Source organism: Heterocephalus glaber, unplaced genomic scaffold (genome assembly GCF_053883595.1).
Source record: "Heterocephalus glaber isolate CG9 unplaced genomic scaffold, H.glaber_assembly_v1.0 deba00001831, whole genome shotgun sequence".
Classification (NCBI taxonomy): domain Eukaryota; kingdom Metazoa; phylum Chordata; class Mammalia; order Rodentia; family Bathyergidae; genus Heterocephalus; species Heterocephalus glaber.
This window is the reverse complement of record NW_028258491.1, coordinates 786577-805511: the sequence shown is the minus strand read 5'-3', so window position 1 is coordinate 805511 and position 18935 is coordinate 786577. Positions and strand designations below refer to the sequence as shown.

The 18935-nt window shown below is 36.0% G+C and overlaps 1 pseudogene; it reads left to right on the top strand.

Annotated features, from left to right (window-relative positions):
- The first annotated feature begins 2872 nt into the window (after positions 1–2872).
- Positions 2873–17638, top strand: LOC147820620 (olfactory receptor 2T8-like; annotated as a pseudogene).
- The last annotated feature ends 1297 nt before the right edge of the window (positions 17639–18935 follow it).

Sequence of the window (18935 nt, the reverse complement as noted above, 5' to 3'; positions counted from 1 at the left end):
AAGGGTGAAGGGGTGATGGGAGTGCTGGGAATGACAAAAAATTAAAAACCAAGATACATCATGTGAAGGTACAAGTTCCCAATGAGAAATGTAAATGTATTGTATACCTTAAATGTACCAATAAAAGAATTTTTTAAAAAAGAAAATCTGCTGTGATTCTAATAGATCTATTTTTATGTGTGATTTATTGTATTTCTATAAGGCCTTTTAAGATTTTTTTCCCTATGATGAGCTTTTGGTGCTTTGAGTACAATATGGTACCTCGTTGATTTGTTATGTTTATTTTTTCCTCTATATTTAAGGAGATTCTGCCATCATTTCTTTGAATAGTATTTTTGTTCCATTTCTGTTTCCCTCTGATTTTGTACTTATTCCAATTAATCTTAATCTTCTCTTAATCATTTAACAGCTATTAGGTCCATTTTTCATGCTCTCTTGTTACTTTAAAGATTTATTAGTAGTTGGTCTTTGAAGGAATCATTGTCTTCTAGTACTGAATAGGTTTCTTCACACTGGTTACTTCTGTTGCCTATATTTTCAATATAACAATCTCCTGAATTTTTGATTGCAATCTTTTCATGGGGTCTAATTCTTTGCCAAACTGGTCCTTCATGTTTTGTATTATTTTATTTTGCTCTTCCAGCTATTTATTGGTGTCTTCTGAAAGCTTCTGGACATTTTCTATTGTTCCATTATTTGTTCAGTTATTTTTCTATGATCTTAGTGAGTACTGCCTGCATCTGATTATTTCCCTTCTCTGGTAGCTTTTTGTGTAATTTACGTGTGTTGTTTCTTCTGCTCTTTCCCTCTGTCCACTGTTCATTGGCTGACAGAGACTTGAGTACTTTGGGAGGCATTTTGTTTACTTGCTTTCTCATGCTTCTTTGATTTCTGTTTGTTTGTTTTGTTTTGCCCTGAGGCTTGTGGATGGCAGTGTAAAGACTTGTTGATAGGATAGAGATCACTTTAGTAGATTTTCTGTGAGGTATTTGGGGCAGGGCTAATTATTGTCCTTTACCTCAGTCTCAGGATCTGACTACCTTTGTTAATTTAGGATGGAAGAATTCAGAGTAATTAGGCCAAGAACCACACTTTCTGTGAAAGTACTCTAGTACTGTTAATGTCATAAATGCAATATCTTGGCTTAAAGAGAGATAGCAACAATCGTGTTACCTTGTTAATATTAAACATATCAGGTACAGTAATATTATCCAAGACAAATTGAATATTAACAAAAGGTAAGAACAAATTATATACTACTGATTATATACTACCATTAATTCTAGAGAAGAAATTTATAACTATGGTGTAAAATTTAAGACAACCTAGGTGTTGAGTTAAACCTAATATACATAAATATGACAGCTACATCTCTATTAATAGTAGAAAAGGATTCAAAGTAATTTTACAGGTTTATACAACTAAGAAAAGATTACAGAATTTTTATACTTATACTAGTGAAAATATGGGGTTTGAGAATGGGGGAATGAAAGGAGAAAAATTTGAAACCTTAAAATATATGCTATGAAAAGGGAAAGGAGTTGTACAAAGGATACTAATGGGAGTAGAAGGATGTTTATAGAAAGAGAAGAGAAAAAACTTTTGAGAAATTGAAGTTTAAATAAAAAGAGGAAGAAAAAATAAGGTATTACATAGGGAATAAAATTAGAGCAAAAAATTGAGTGAAAAATGAAAAGAGAGAAAAGGAATAAAAAAGAAAAAATTAAGAAAATGCTAAGAAGCAAGGAAGAAAGACATAGAAAAATTTCCCAAGCTCTAATAAACTCATGAAGATGAAAGCAGGAAAAGAAAGAAGAAAATAAATGAAAAAGAAAACAAAATAAAGGAGGAAACCAAAGAAAATTTAAAATAATGCATACAGTCACAAAAAACAAAACAGCAGCAAAAATAGAAAACCAATGTACAAAAAGCAAACAAAACAACAACAAATCTCAAAACATAAAACAAAATCAAAGCAAAAAAAAGAATGAAGAAATTTCTCTTTGATTTTGATTGTATAATTTTCTTCTGCGATCTACAATTTTGTGAAAATGTCAAGTTGAAGAAATGTCTTTGCTCCCACCACTTGCTAAAGAAATCAATGAAACACCAGATCCATTCTAGATCCAGTCATGGGCAGCCCATCATATTAGGGTAAGGACACACACGACTTTCAAATCCAGGAAAGTTTCAGCTGTCCCTGGCCTCTGTTCATAGTTGTGGCACCTGTGACTTTTATTTTAAATACCACAAGGTATCTCTGTTCAGCCTGACCACAGGTACCTGACTTTGCTGTCTACCATGGCTCTCACCCAGTCACTATGGGAAAGTATCACAGGGAGCTCTGAATTGAAGGCATGCCATGGTTTCTCTTAGTCCTGTTTTTAAACAATCAGCCCCTCCTCAGAATGGTGTGTGAGTGACCAACCATTATCTTCAGGAGATATGATGGGCACTTGAGCAGGAGACATTCACCAGCTCTTCCCCCTTGAAAATCTCATATGAGAACAGAATCCTTGCAGAGACTGTGTGAGTGCAGGAGTTGACAGCGCCCATTGCCCAGAATCCCAGGATCATCAGCACATACACACTTTTGTTCATGCAGGTGTGGTAGTGCAGAGGGAAGCAAATAGCCATGTAACAGTCATAGGACATAGACATCAGGATCAGAGATTCTGAGCCTTCTAAAGCTGTGAAGAAGAAACACTGAACCCCACACCTAATGAAATAGATGAACTTGTTTCCAAAGAGGAAACCAGAAGCCATCTTGGGTATAGTGGTGCAGATTTAAATGAAGTCCATAAGGGAGAGCTGGCTGAGCAGGAAGTACATGGGTGTGTGGAGCTGGCCATCCAGGAGAATGAGCAGGACCATGCACAGATTGCCAGCCCAGGCCATCAGGAAGATGGTGACAGTGAGAGTGAAGAGGAAAAAGCCAAGGCTTGATGGGGGGAACAGGCCTAGGAGGATGAAGTTGGTAGAGGTCTCATTGTAATTTTCCATGGTGCACTCATATGATTTGTCTGAAGACAGACACAACAGTGATAGGTAAAGATCCCAATTAGCCAATTTTGAAAAAATCCTTAAAAGCATCTGAATCATTCATTAAATTGTAGAATTTAAAATCCACAGTCAACTTACCTATTTTTTAAAAAATTAATATTATTTTCCTCCTGAGAAATTAATATTTTATGAAGCATGTACTACTGAAAACATTTTAAGAAATATAAAAACTTGCAGAACAATAACATTTCTATTAAAACTTCTAGAAAATGTGAATGGTTTATTTTCCCTAGTGAACTTAGAAAACCATCAAATTTGGATGTTAAATTTTTCAAAACACTTGTATAGAAAATGAAAGTAAATGTACATTATAGATCCATATCATGAATAAAATTTTAATTCTCTCATGGAATGTCTTTTGCATTCATGTTTACTTCTTCAGATTTGATTGTAACATTTCAGCAAACTCTCACTCTTTTAATAAAAAGGATATTTCCTTTTTAGAGATCCTTGTCCAATAATCCCCATGTGAAACTTACATCAATGTAATTATTATGTTATTTTGCTTAGCAATCTGGAATGTAATTTTTCTGTCACATACCTCTTTGACATAGTCCTAGTAGCTCCTTCTCTTGAGTTTGAATGTTAATCTACATATGTTCTCTTTCCCCAACTCCCTCAGAACATGAATAGTGCTCTATATGATAGAGAGCAGGCATCAAGGTGATAACATGCACTTTAAAAGATGCCAGGGTCATTCATCACTTGGCAAATGTAAAGGCAAATCATAATGAGATATATTTGCATAATCAGTAGGAAAAAATTCTTTAGCAAACAAATAAAACAAAATATTTTGTGAATAGGATATGGAATAGTTGTAAATCGTTTTCCCTTTTTTGTAGTCATTTCAAATGATGCTGCCAATTGTGGAAAATAATGCCATGATGCCTAAAAAATGAAACAAAACTTGAATATGAAGTAGTAATTCCACCTTTGCCGTGTATGCCTGGGAGGTAATGCAGACACTCAAATAGCTATTTCTATGCCCATTTTCATATCTGCATAATTCACAATAGACACAGGCAGAAACACCTTAATTCTTAATCTATAAAGGAATCCACAAAAAAATGTGGTATGCATACCCAGGGAATATTATTTCGTCTCTTAAGGGGAATGCATGTTGGTACATGTTTCAACATGGAGGAGCACTGATGATGTCACACTAAGTGAAATGAGCCCACCACAGGAGGACAAACACTGCATGGATGCATTTTAGGAAGTGGAGGTGGTGGAATGGTGGGTGCTATGGGCTGAGTGAGTGGAGAGAAGTGGAGACAGACTTAATGCATACAGAGTTTTGGATCAGTGTGGTGGGATGATCTGGAGATGGAGAGGTGATAACTGCCACTGGAGGATGACTCCCCACTGTGCTTTAGCAATGGTAAAGTCCCAAACTTTATCTCACACATCTCTATTGTAACAGAAATGCCACAAAACTCATACTTATTAAAGTTATAGCAAATATGTTTTATGGCAGTTAAAGCAGTATCCTGAGCCATGTTGGAGCAACTTGTATTTCATCATTGTTTGATCTATGCTAATTTGCAAAGAAAAATTTAATAGAAGAAATTGTTTTCAGAAGATCTTTAGAATCAATATGACAGCAACAGATTAACTTCTAGAACTAGTTTTATTATTAAGAAGCAATAAATATGCAGGAATGTGAGATCAAATCTGTTATGGATAGTGTATCTCATGAGTGTCTTCTCAGCATCTATTTGCGTATCTGAGTTCCCCTACACTAACATTAAAATATAGCCACATATCCTGTTTTTGCCTAACATTCCAGCACCATCCCTGACAGAGAAGCAACCTCAGTCATCAAGTTAGGGTTAGGGTTAGGATTGGGGTTAGGGTTAGAGTTAGGGTTAGATAAAATGCATGTAAACATATTTATAATATGGGGCATATTCACCAGCACATAGAGATGCTTAATAAAATATTTTTGTAATCATTGTATAATATCAGAAAATTAAACTACCTCTTTCTTTAATGTGCTTTTGTCACATTTACTGAACTCAGTGATTATCAATTAGCAGAATCCTAGTTTGCCCTTTTCACAATTCATTGAATTTGCTATGCCTAATAGTGCCACAATTTTTCACCTTCTCATCCACAGACCTTTTGCTTTAGCAGAACCAGGGTGTTACATTACTATATTGGATTCATTTACCCATATAAAACGTTTATATCTGTGTTCCCTTGGCTAAGGTATTTCATCTTTAAAGTGCTATTTTCACAGAAAAGTAATTTTTAGATATAGGAAACTTTCAGTGGTCATATAGGACTTTTCACTGAATATGCAGGAGGCCAAAAGCACAGAGTGGTATCCATTGGATTCATCAAAGCAAACATTCAGAATCAACCTACGGTAGAGAGCTACTGCCATACACATATAGATTTCATTGAAGACAATTCCCTCCTACAAAGATGAGTCTAATTTGGGGGAGATTTATTTTCTAATATTTTAGGAAGTCATGTGAATTTTTAACTGCAAATATCTTTGTAAAATTGTATCAAACAAATGTTAGAGAATTAAAGACTCTCAATTGTCCATATCAAGTTTTGAACATATAAGATGGAGCTTATGTACATACAGAAACATAAGGTCAAAAACTCTTCTTTAAAACCAATTCAGTCAAATGATCATGCTCATAGTGATGGATTTTTTTAAAAAATGAATCCTGTGGCTATTTTTTGTTTTTTGGTACTGGAGATTGAAATTGGGCCCTTGTGCTTGTGAGGCAGGCAGCAGAATCACTGGGCAAAATCCCCAGCCCTCCTGTGGCTATATATTCACTGTACTATGTCAATACCTTGAGTAAATAGAGACAGTTTCTTTGTGTAAGGAAAGAGGTAAAAGGAGAGCAAACAGAGATTGTTGAATGAAACTCTAGTGCCTCTAAACAACAGCCAGAAAAATTAAAATGAGTCTTTCTTTCTGATCTATATAGAACTAAAAAAAATATTCCTTGTCCTCGGTAGGGAAAATTTTCTTCTGATTGGTTCAAAAGAGACTTATTTCCATTACTTGTAAATATATACTAATAAAAATACATTAATAAAATTAAAAAAGAAAACAGGAAAAAAGAGAAAGGCAACAGTACAACCCCCCCACACACACACCCCATGTCTTTTCTTGTCCATTTCAGGGCACTTATCTTGAAGAGATTTGAGGATTTTTACCTCTTCATATCTCAAAATCTTCTTTCTGATGAAGGTAGGTAACTTAATAACAATCTTCTCTATACATACTTGAAAACACAGGTCATTTTTCATGACTACTGCAATTTCAATACTTTTACTATTTGGGTGCCAGAATTTTCAAAAATATTTTATTCACATAACAGCTATCCTACTTAATGGCTTAAAACTTCACTCTCCAAATTAAGTTTAAAAAATTACCCATATTCATCTGTCCACTTTTTCATAATTTTCAGAGTTAACTTAGCACTTTAATTGAGAAATGTTTCAAATATCAAATAAATACAGCAATTTGTTCATAATGACCTAAAAGCCTTGTAAAAATGGTTTTGGGTAACATAGCAAACATTATGAACCTGTAGTAGCTTTATACATGAACAGTAATGAAGTATTATATGCGTATTGATTTCCTAATAAATCAGGTGACTGCTATGGAGTTCTACAAAGTAAAATTTATTAAATACTATTTGTAGCAATTCTCAAAACTACAGATTATTTATTTATTTATTTATTTGCTACATTTTCAGAAGCATGGCTCCAAAGAAAAATACTATTTCATTGTTGCTCAGATTTGTGTGTATCAATATTATGCATTTATTTTTGTGTTCTACACATTTTTCTCTCCCTTACATCCCTTTATGTATTCCTCTATTTCTAACTCTAAACTAGAAACATTCATTCTGAAAATTATAACCTTTAGAATGTGGAGTTCATTCTTTTCAGATGAAAGAATGCAAGTTCATATTGCATATCCCTTGGTCAGATCCCCAAATTCACACATTATGCTTTATCTTTCAAGCTTCTAGGGAAATAATAGCAACATATAATCTAGACTAAAAAGTTAAATTAAAAATTTTTAAAAAGTTGTTCAGGCTCCTGGTGCAGAGGAGGGTTCCAGGCCACCTTAACACCATTCCCAGCACAGAGGAAGTGAGCTGCATGGGAGCCAGCAGCACACGCCACCCAACTGAAATGGGAAGACACATAAACAAGTCTCAAAACCAGACTTCCAGATCACCTAAACCAATCCCAAAGGGCATCAAGATGGAACAATTTGATACTCAACCACCTGGAGTCCCTGAATTGACAACAAAAGAGGATCTGGAAAAAGTGAAATGAGAAATAATTTCTCAGATAACAGCAGAGATTGTGCTCATACTGCAAGGCATGATAAATAAATCTAGAGAAGAGCTGAGGAACATGATGGAATCCTAACATAGCAAACACATGGAATCCATAAAACAGATGCAAACAGCTTTCCAGGCGATTAAAAACTCTATTGAAAGTCTACACAGCAGGCTGGCCCAATGTGAGGACAGAATTTCAGATATAGAAGATAAGATTGCAATTAGTGAACAGCAAAAGAAAAATTCCATTGAAATAGTAAGGGACCATGAGAAATCATTCCAGCAGCTGCTAGATGATGCAAAGAAGAATAACATAAGACTGATCAGAAAAAATGAAGAAACAGGAGAGTGTAAAAATGACAGAAAAAAAAAACTTCACAGAACTGATGGCAGAAAACTTCCCAAGCAGGGGAAAAGAACTTGACATACAGATAAGTGACATGTAATAGACTCAAACTGCTCTTGATCAAAAAAAAAAAAAAAACTACACATACACACATAATGTTAAGATTCCAGAAACCCAACAGAAGAACAAAGTTCTACAAGCTGTTAGAGAAAAGAATCAAGTCACATACAAAGGAAAGCCCATCAGAATCAAAGCAGACTTGTCAATGCAGACCCTCAAGGCACAAAGAGCTTGGAGTGATGTATTCCAAACCAAAAAGGAAAACAGTCTCCAACCCAGATTGAAGTATCCTGCAAAACTATCTTTCAAAATTGGTGGTGAAATAAGATACTTTCATGAGAAAGAGCACCTTAGGAACTTCAAGAATACCAAACCAGTACTCCAAACAATTTTTGAAAATATCCTAGGAAAAGACAAAGAAGATCACCACCCCAGGAAGCCAGGCAGAATAAATCTACTGGGCATGACAAGAAATTAAAAGCAAAGGGGGAGAATCCAACAAAAAAAAAGTCATGACAGTGATAACTCAATACATATCAGTTATAATCATCAATGATAATGGTCTCAATTCACCAGTCAAAAGAAATAGACTGGCATAATAGGTCAAGAAGCAAGATCCAACAATATGCTGCATACAAGAAACACATTTAATTCAAAAAGAAACTCATAGATTGAAACTTATAGGGTGGAAAACAATACTCCATGGAACACGAACTGGAAAAAAAAAAGCAAGAGTAGCTATCCTCTTTGCAGATCAAGTGGAATTTAAGCCAACACTAATTAAGAGAGACAAAGAAGGACATTACATCCCTGTATAGGGAACAATCCAAGAGGAAGAGATGATAATCATAAATATCTGTGCACCAAACACTAGTGCACCAAACTATATAAAACAAATAATAACAGGCATGAAAAGCCATATAGGCACTATTACAATAATAGTGGAGGACCTCAATACCCCACTGTCTCAAATAGATAGATCAACTAGACAAAAAATAAGTAATGAAATATTACAACTCAATCAAACTCTGGAACAAATATACTTAACAGATCTTTACAGAGTGTTCCACCCCACCAAATAAGAATATACATTGTTTTCAGTTGCACATGCATTGTTCTCCAAAATAGACCACATATTCACTCATAGAATATGCTTAAGTAAGTAGAAAGAAATTGAAATTGTCCCCTGTATACTGTGAGACCATAGTGAGATGAAATTAGAGATCAGTAGCAAAAGAAACTGCAAAAATTTCATAAACACATAGAAATTGAACAACACACATCTGAATAACCAATGGGTCACAAAGGAAACTAAAGAAAAAATGAGACAGTTCCACAGTTAAATGATAATCCCAAACAACATATCAGAATCTTTTGGACACAGTGAAAGAAGTCTTAAGAGGTAAATTCATAGCAGTGAATTCTCATATTAAGAAAACAAATCAAGCCCAATTAAACAACCTGATGCTGAAACTCAAGCTTCTAGAAAAAGGAGAGCAGGGCAAACCCAAAGCTCATACAAGGAAGGAAATTATAAAGATCAGAGGAGAAATCAATGCAATGGAGATAAAGGGAAAGATACAAAAAATCAATGAACCCAAGAGTTCGTTCTTTGAAAGAATTAACAAAATTGACAAACCCTTAGCCACCCTTATCAGAAAAAGGAACAAAAAGGCCCAAATCCATGCAATTAGGAATGAAAAGGTTAAAATTACATTGAACACTCAGAAATCCAGAGGATCATCAATACCTGCTTCGAGAATCTATATGCCAATAAGATGGGAAAACAGATAAAATGGACAGAATCCTAGATACATATGAATTACCAAGTTTGAACAAAGAAGACCTAAAAATTCCAAACAACCCAATATCAATCAATGAAATTGAAAATGTAATTAAAACATACCAACTAAGGAAAGCCCAGTTGCTGATGGCATCACTACTGAATTCTAAAAGACATTTAGGAGGAACTACTGCCACTACTGTTTAAACTCTTCAATGAAATAGAAAGGGAAGCAATACTCCTAAATACATTCCTGGAAGCAAGCATCACCTTGATCCCCAAAGCAGAGGAAGACCCAACTGAAAAAGAAAACTATAGACCAATCTCACTCATGAACATAGATGCAAAAATCCTTAATAAGTTAATGGAAAATAGAATGCAGAAGATCATCTACAGGATCATACACCCTGACCAAGTGGAATTCATACCAGGGATGCAGGGATGGTTCGACATATGCAAATCTACAAATGCAATACATTATATCAATAGATCCAAGGACAAAAATCCCATGATCGTCTCAATTGATGTAGAAAAAGAATTAGTCAAAATCCAACACTCATTTATGATAAAATCCCTATCAAAAATTGGAATAGACAGTTTCTACCTCAATATTATAAAAGCCATCTATAAAAAACCAACAGTCAGTATCATACTAAATGATCAAAAACTGAAATCCTTCACACTAAAATCAGGAACAAGACAAGGGTGTCCACTATCACCATTCAATTCAATATAGCTTTGGAAACATTAGCCATCACAATTTTACAAGAGAAAGAAATAAAAGGAATAAAGATAGGAAATGAAAAAGTCTGTCATTATTTACAGATGACATGATGCTGTATATAGAAGACCCCAAGAACTCTACCAAAAGTCTTCTAGACTTAATAACCAAATTCAGTAATGTAGCTGGATATAAGATTAACAAACAAAAATCAAAACTTTCTGCTACATGAACAACAAACTCAATAAGAGGGAAATAGGGCAAACAATTCCTTTCACAATAGCATCCAAAAAACTGAAATACCTAGGAATCAACTTAAGAAAAGAAATCAAAGACCTCTTCTCTGAAAGCTATAGCACTCTGAAAAGAGAGATTGAAGATGATATCAGAAAATGGAAAGATATCCCCTGCTCTTTAGTAGGAAAGATCAACATAGTGAAAATGGCCATACTTCCAAAGCTGCTACATAGAATTAAGGCAATCCCAATTGAAATCCCAGCAGCATACTGCACCCACCTTGAGAAAGCAATCCAAAAATTCATTTGGAACATAAAGAGACCCAGAATAGCAAAAGCAATTCTAGGTAACAGAGATATGGCAGGGAGTATCACATCTCCCAACTTGAAACTACACTACAAAGCTACTGTGATAAAAACAGCATGGTGCTGTCAAAGAAACAGACTGGAGGACCGGTGAAACAGGTTGGAAGATGAAGAAACAACTCCAGACACACGCAGACAACTCGTGTTCAACAAAGGAGCCAAACACCCTCACTGGAGGAAAGATAACCTCTTTAATAAATGGTGCTGGAAAATTTGGGTTTCAACTTGCCAAAGATTAAAACTTAACCTATATCTCTCAACATGCACTCAACTAAAATCAAAATAGATTAAAGATCTAAATATTAAAATAGAAATGCTGAACCAGCTGGAACAGTGGTTAGGTAAAACTCTTGAAGACATTGGAGTAGGAAAAGATTTTATGAATAAAACCTCAGTTGCCCATGAACTAGCACAAACATTCAACAAGTGGGATCTCTTTTTATTAAAAAGTTTCTCAACAGCAAGAGAAACCACCAGCAGTGTGAAGAGACAACCCACAATGTGGGAAACAGTATTCACCTGCTGTTCCTCAGACAAACGTCTACTATCAAGAATCTATAAAGAACTTAAAAAAATAAGACCTCCCAAATTTAAAGACCCAATCCAAAAATGGGCATCTGAAATGAGCAGACATTTCTCAGACAAAGAATTAGAAATGGCAAATAAACATACGAAAAAATGTTCACCATCACTGTTCATTGGAGAGATGCAAATGAAAACAATGCTGAGATTCCACCCTACTCCAGAAAGAATGGCTGCTATCATGAAATCAACCAATAACAAATGCTGGTTGGGCTGTGGGGAAAGAAGAACCCTGTTACACTGGTGGTGGGAGTGTAGACTGGTGCAACCACTGTGGAAATCAGTATGGAGATACCTCAAAGAACTAGGACTGGAAGTCCTATTTGACCCAGCTATTCCCCTGCTGGGTACCTTCCCCAAAGAATTAAAAGAATCATACCACAGTGATATATGTGCTTCCATTTTCATAACAGCACAATTTGTAATAGTGAAAACTTTGAAGCAGCCAAATTATCCATGAATTGAAGACTGCATAAAGAAAATGTGGGTTTTTTAAAAAAATAAAATGGAGTACTACTCAGCCATGATAAATTATAAATTAGAGACATTTATAGCTAAATGGATGCACATTGAAGTGATACTCTTAAGTAAAATAAATATAACACACATGTATAAATACTGAATAGTTTCTCTAGAGTGAGAAACTGAAAGTGTAAATAAAGACGAAAAAGTATAATAGATAATGTGAAATAGGAAGAAAAGGAGCAAAGGTGAAGGGGAAGTGTGAGGGGTAGGGGAAAGGAAAGAAGGGAATGGAATTAATATGAGAAAATGAAAATATGGAAAAAAAGTCTTTGCAAATAGGGAGGGATGGAGAGGTTGAAGGGTGGGCAGAGAAAGGGGGAAAAATAAGAACCAAGAGATATTAAGTAAAGTTTCAAATTTCCAGTGATGAATGTCAGTATATTGTTTACCTAAAATGTATCAATAAAATAAAATTTTTTTTAAAATGTTCAAATATGTAACATGACGACGAATATTTTAAACTCTTTCATATGCAAAAGGTCATTTAGTTCATTGATTAATATATTTACAATTTAATACATGTAAGTAAAAAATACCAGCAAGGTTAAGTAATTTGCCCCACATCTCATAGATAGAAAAATGATAACAATGACTATTTTCTACCTGTGATATAGTTTTCAATTTTTAGCAAGTACAAAAATTCATACCAAACTTTGCATGTAGGAAATAATGTTACTTATACTTACTAAACCTGTGCATGTATCAACAGTGGTGCACTTCCTGTAATTACTCTAATCTGGAATAGCTGACTGCAGAGAAATGCTTCTACCCCAGGATCTCACATCCCAGGGCTGCTGTTCTTCAGTTAAGGCATTCTGTCTGGACAAGTGGGTATGGTAATGATTCACCATGATAAGAGGTGTAGTGTAGCCTACAGTCCAGGGCTCAGGAGCCCATAGCATCCACACATGACATACTTTAAATAAGGCACAGAAAAAGTTGCTGCAGCTAACAAGCAGAAGGCAGTGCTGGAGTAGAGTGGCACAGATGTGAGCTGATAGAATTTCTGGTGCTTGTCTGATCACTGACTAAAATCTGCCCCACTGACTAAAATCTGCTGTTGCAGCAGTGCTTGGATAAGATGCATTGCTGTGTCTCCCCACCTCGACTGCTCATGTGGTTAACACAGCCATGCACTTTGCCACTGGCACTGCCCTTCTGCAGGGCCCTGACATGAAACAGAGAGCTCTGCAGGAAGTGGGCTCTGCTGCCTCCTAATCTGTGTAGCAGCAGAGGACTCACAGAGTCACCTTTCAGATTAGAAGGAATCAGAACTACTTCTGTGATTTGAGGATTAAAAGGCCAGGCATGTTCTATGGAATGACCTCAAGATCTTGATGTGGTTAAAGCACTAAACTAAATCAGTCTGAACTGTCCTTCCCAAAAGAAGTCTTCTGCCCTGCCTATGGACCAAAGCACTGCCTTCCTTTGTGCATTTTTCTTCTAGGAGAAGAGCAGAATTTGGTCCTGACAGCTGCATGCCCTTTTGGTCTTCATGAGTTTACATATTTGTTATTAGTGTACAAAACAAAAAATGATAAGGACTGAAAAAAATCACCTCTTATATTTTATGTATAACATATTTCAACCATATTCAACTTTTCATATAAAGCTGTACTCCTTTTAGTACACTTAGTCAACTTGACTGTGTCTTCTAGGCAAATTAATTTTTCAAAAATATTAAAATGAGATATCATGATGCCTCCAGCTTTGTTCTTTTTGCTCATTTTGCTTTGGGTATTCAGACTATTTTGTGCTTCTGTATAAATTTTAGGATCTCTGTTTTCCTAAAATTGTGAAGAATAACATTTGAACTTTGATAGGGATCTATAGTTCACTTTGAATCTGTAGATCAGGTTGAATAAGATGGACAGTTTAACAATATTAACTCCTCCAATCCCAGAACATGGAGAATCATTCCTTTTTCTGTTTTGTCTTCAATTTCTTTCTGTGGTGTTTTGTAATTTTTATTGTAGACATCTTTCACTTTTTCAAGTAAATTTATTTCTTGGTAAATTTTTAATGTTTATTGTGAATGTGATTGTTTTGATGGGATTTTCCTTCAATTTGTTATTGGTATATAGAAAATTTACTGATTTTTATATTGTTTTGTACTTGGCTATTTTATTAATTTATCACTTAATAAACAATAAGTCAAGTAGCAATTATAATATCTGAAATTTTGTTTTTCTGTTCAAGTATATTTCATTGCTTGTGAGTAATGATGATGCTCCACAGAGATGAAAACTTTGATGTTATTTTCATCTTTTAACCTCCTTTCTCCCTGGAGCTCCTGCTGGTCAGTGCAGCATTTATCAGCATCAAAGTCTTTTCCTGCATCTCTTTCACATTCATTTGCTTCTGTAGGTAACCAATGCAGTAGAGTCAGGGTAACATGCTAGATGTCTCTATAACACCAAGTCCAATTTAGGAAAGAACTTTCTATTTTATTTAAGGGGAGTGGATGAGCCAATGACGAAAGTTTCAGTACAGGAGGAAATGAACAAAGATGTTTGCATTTATAAAATCAGGATTACCTTTTGAAAATCAGGCAAATAAATATTTAATGAGAGAAAAAATAAAGAAACTTCAATTCATTATTTGGGATACTGTTATTATCGATGGAAGAAAGAAATTCCTTTCATTTGTCCTTGTATGCAGTTTTTCTTTTTTTGGAAAACACAATGAAATGAATTTAACTCATGTTCATTTTTTAAGAGGAAATTATTTTGAAAATATTAACGTTTCATAAAGTTAAAAAAAATCATCTGTGATACAAACAAATCTAAATCACAAAATTCTAATTCAGCATTTCTTTCCAATTGTTTTTGGTTCTGGCATATGTAACAAAAACACAATACTGGTAAAATGGGTAATTTTAAAAAGGAATAAAATTAGGTCAATTATTTGGTAAAACTAAAAGTTTAAAAAATATTTTTATCCATAATTTTCTACCAATATATTCCTGTGTGGAGTATGCTTTAGCTTGGATAGGAGGAAGGATTTTGAATAATACCTTCAATTACATATCCATTAACTATAAACAAATTGTGAAATAAGACTTTTAGATGATACAATCCACCTTTTTCTCTGCTTTTCCATTTGCAGAATCCAACCAGTAGGAACCATTGAGAAGAGCAACAGCACAACAGACTTCATTCTCCTGTGACTCTTTAGGCACATGAGACTCCACTTCCTCTTCACATTGGTGCTGGTTGTAGCCATTGCTTCCCTCTTGGGCAATGCCCTCTTGGCTCTCCTGATTCACCAGGACTCCCAGCTGAACACATCCATGTACTTCCTACTGAGCCAGCTCTCCCTCATGGACTTCATGCTGGTCTCCACCACTGTTCCCAAGATGGCTGATGGCTTTCTTGCTGGGAAGACATCCATCTCCCCAGCTGGCTGTGGGCTGCAGATCTTTGTCTCCCTCACTCTGGTCATGGGGAGAGTTTCCTCTTGGCAGCCATGTCCTATGACTGCTATGTGGCTGTCTGCTCCCTTCGGAGATACCCTACCCTCAAGAGCTGGCAGTTGTGCTTACAAATGACCATGGGCTCTTGGTTCCTGGGGGCAGCTGATGGGCTCATGCAAGCTGCTGTACCCTGAGCTTCACCTATTGCAGTGCTTGAGACACTGATAATTTCTTCTGTGAGGCCCCTACACTGATGTGCTTGGCCTGCAGCAACACCTCAGTCTTTGAAAATGTCATGTACATCTGTTGCATCTTGATGCTACTGACTCTCTTGACCCTCATCCTGATGCCCTACAGCCTCATCCTCATTGTTGTCCTGCACATTCACTCAACAGAAGGCCTTTGCCACCTCCTCCTCCCATTTGGCCATGGTGGGACTCTTTTATGGCCCTGCCATCTTCATCTACATGAAACCCAAATCCTACAGGTTAGCTGACCATGATAAGATGGTGTCAGCCTTCTACGCCATCATCATCCTATGCTGAACCCCATGATCTACGCTCTGAGGAACAACAAAGTCAAGGGATCCCTGAAAAGGTGGTTGGGAAAATAAGTCACCCTAAAACACCAGCAAACTTGATTCCACTTCTCACTATGAAACTAAATTCTTTTTAACTTTTTAAAGATATTGTAACTTTCCTACTTTAGTATTATATTAAAAAGTTAAGTTTATATATGTTTCCTAAGAAGTATTTAAGAATTAAATGAGCAATTGCTTTTTAGATACAACACTTTTTGAGAATGTATTATTTATTATGATTCTAGTTAGGCTGTTTTATATATCATAAAAACATGAAATTTTAAATGTTATTAATGTCATCACCTTTCTAGGTTAAAAATAAAGGCATAATATGTATATGAAAAAGTGTTCAACATCACTTATCATTTGAGAGATGGAAATTAAAACAACTCTGAGATTTCACTTCATTCCAGAAGTAATGGCTATTATCAGGAAATCAAATAACAACAAATGCTGGAGGGGACATGAAGAAAAAGGAACCCCAAAAGGGAGGGAGAGAGGATGGAAGTGACAAGGAAAAAAAAGTAAAAATAGGAGAAAAAATGGAAACAAAGTTTTTCTATATAGGGAGGGGAGGGGGTCTTGAGAGGAAGGAATGGGGAAAAAGAAGGGCAAGATTTATCATATACAGGTGCAAATTCCCTAAGATGAGTGTTATCATTATGTATATGTAAACTGTACTAATAAACATTTTGCCAAAGTATATATATAAATTTTTTAAAGAGCATGAAGAAAGCATTGTTCTCAGTGTTACAAGTGAGAAAAATGTTAATATGTGACCTCAGAACTTTTTCACTAACATGGCATATATTATTTATGTCATGTGATTTTTTTAATGTTGCTTCCTATATGTACATTGTATGAACTTCTAAGACATATACCAACTCAAATAAAGATAAACAAGGTCATTGCTCTTTTGTTGCAATTTAAGATACTGACAGTGGATATCAGTAAGATAGAGGAAAACAGTTACCTACTCTTATCTCTACACATCAAAACATCTGTCCTCTTGCGTTGACAAAATCTGTCTTTGTTTCCTCAGGAGTTTGCTAGGAGATTATGAAACTGTGGTGCCCAAGTCCTTGGAGTGTGGTTTTGAGCATGCAGACTGACAGTGAGCAACAGAACAAGAAGGTGTGCTGCTGGGTTCAGGTGTAGAACCAGTCCTGCGGTTACTCACCAAAGTGTGTGGCTGCAGCCCCTTTGGCTAGGAGATGCATGTGTACCTGAACCACAGAGTGAGGCTCAGCAGCCCCCTGGAGCCACTTGGACATCCATGTGTCCAGTCCTGACTTGCCACCCTTGCTGCAATCTCTTTGTCCTCCCACTTCAGTAAGGAAACCACCCTGCTCATACAGGGAATGTGGAGACATCCCTGCCTGGGTCAGCAGGACATGAATTGAGCTTGGGTCCTGTATAGCCTGGGCACACTCTTTGGGTTTCCCTCAGGTGCATCCAGGCTGAGATTTCAGCCAGCATAGAAGCTGAAGTCACCCCAGGAAATTTTGGCTTAGGGCATTCTAGTGCCAAAGGGATTGCAGAAGCCAGAGTGGAGATGACACAAGCAGCAGTGTATTCAAAGTCTCTGGATGGCCGACTAAGGAAAATCAAGCACACAGACAGTTTGTAAAGAACAGAATGAATGCATAATTATTTATTATGTTTGTATACACCATCAAGAATATTCAGGAAATTATATAATGGATTAAAAAATAAGGCACTAAGACTGACCACAAAGTGACAGCTGTGTTCTATCAGACAAATAAATTAAACAATTATCTGAAGGGAATTCCAGAAACTTCAGGAAAATAGAAAAACAATGCAGAAATTTACCAGATACACTTAATACAGGGATTGAAATAAGAACAATGAACCAAAACAAAAATTCTTCACCAGAAAAATGCAATGTAGGAAATGAAAGCTGAATGGAGGAGCTTCAAATACATAATTGATCAGGGGGAAGAATTAGGAAGCATGAAGGTGGCTATTTGAAAATCAACAGAGTGTACAAAAAGAGCCTATCCAAGAAATATATGGTTTTCAAAAGTAAAACATGTTTAAGCTGTGTGGGTTAAAAATAAGTCACTCCACTTAGTTTTACATAATTTCACTTAGCTTTTGATAGAGTTCTCTGCTAGATAAAAGGCCCCGACAACCCTGCATTCTCAAATGGCCCCTGCCTACAGGAAATGAGTCACTCCAGAGAGATAAAAGATCTGCTTTTTCTGGCCTCACCCCCAGTCGTAGCCAATCATCTGCCTCCACCACACTCCTCCAGCCCTTATAAACCTCACCCAGCCAGCCCCTGGTTGCTGTTCTCCCCATTGTTTGTGACAGCCCGGCAGCTCTGTCCCTTAATAAAAGCCTTGCCTGGGGTGTTTGACTCATTCTATTTCTCTTAACTTTCACTTAGCTTTACAAACTTATTAGAGACTTTTGGTGAAGTTTATTGGATGCCAGAAACCAAAGTACACTGATTTTCTTATGGCAGATATGAGATAAATCCAACCATAGCAGGGCCATTACATTGTTTTGCATTTTTATGACCCTATGGGAGAAATCGTACAGTTTGGCACCCTCTGGCAGACAGGATTTAGGAAAGCTTTCATTAATGATATGTCAGTTCCATGTTTTGTTTAGGGTTCTTGCTGAACCAGTGACATGGCAAAACTGTATCACTGGCTGTTCTTATATAGTGACATGTCAGACATTTCCTTCACCCACCTAATTCAATTCATAAGTGAGGTGTTGTTGTTGCTTTTTAAGAAACAGTGTATAAGCAGAGTAATGACTATTTCCAAAATCAATACCCAGTGTTTTCAAGCATAGTTTTATGCCATCCCAAACCCTGTGCCTTCTACCTGGAGATAGTTTTCAAAAAATAAATTTCTTAGGGCTGGGGATTTAGCTCAGTGGTTCCGCTGCCT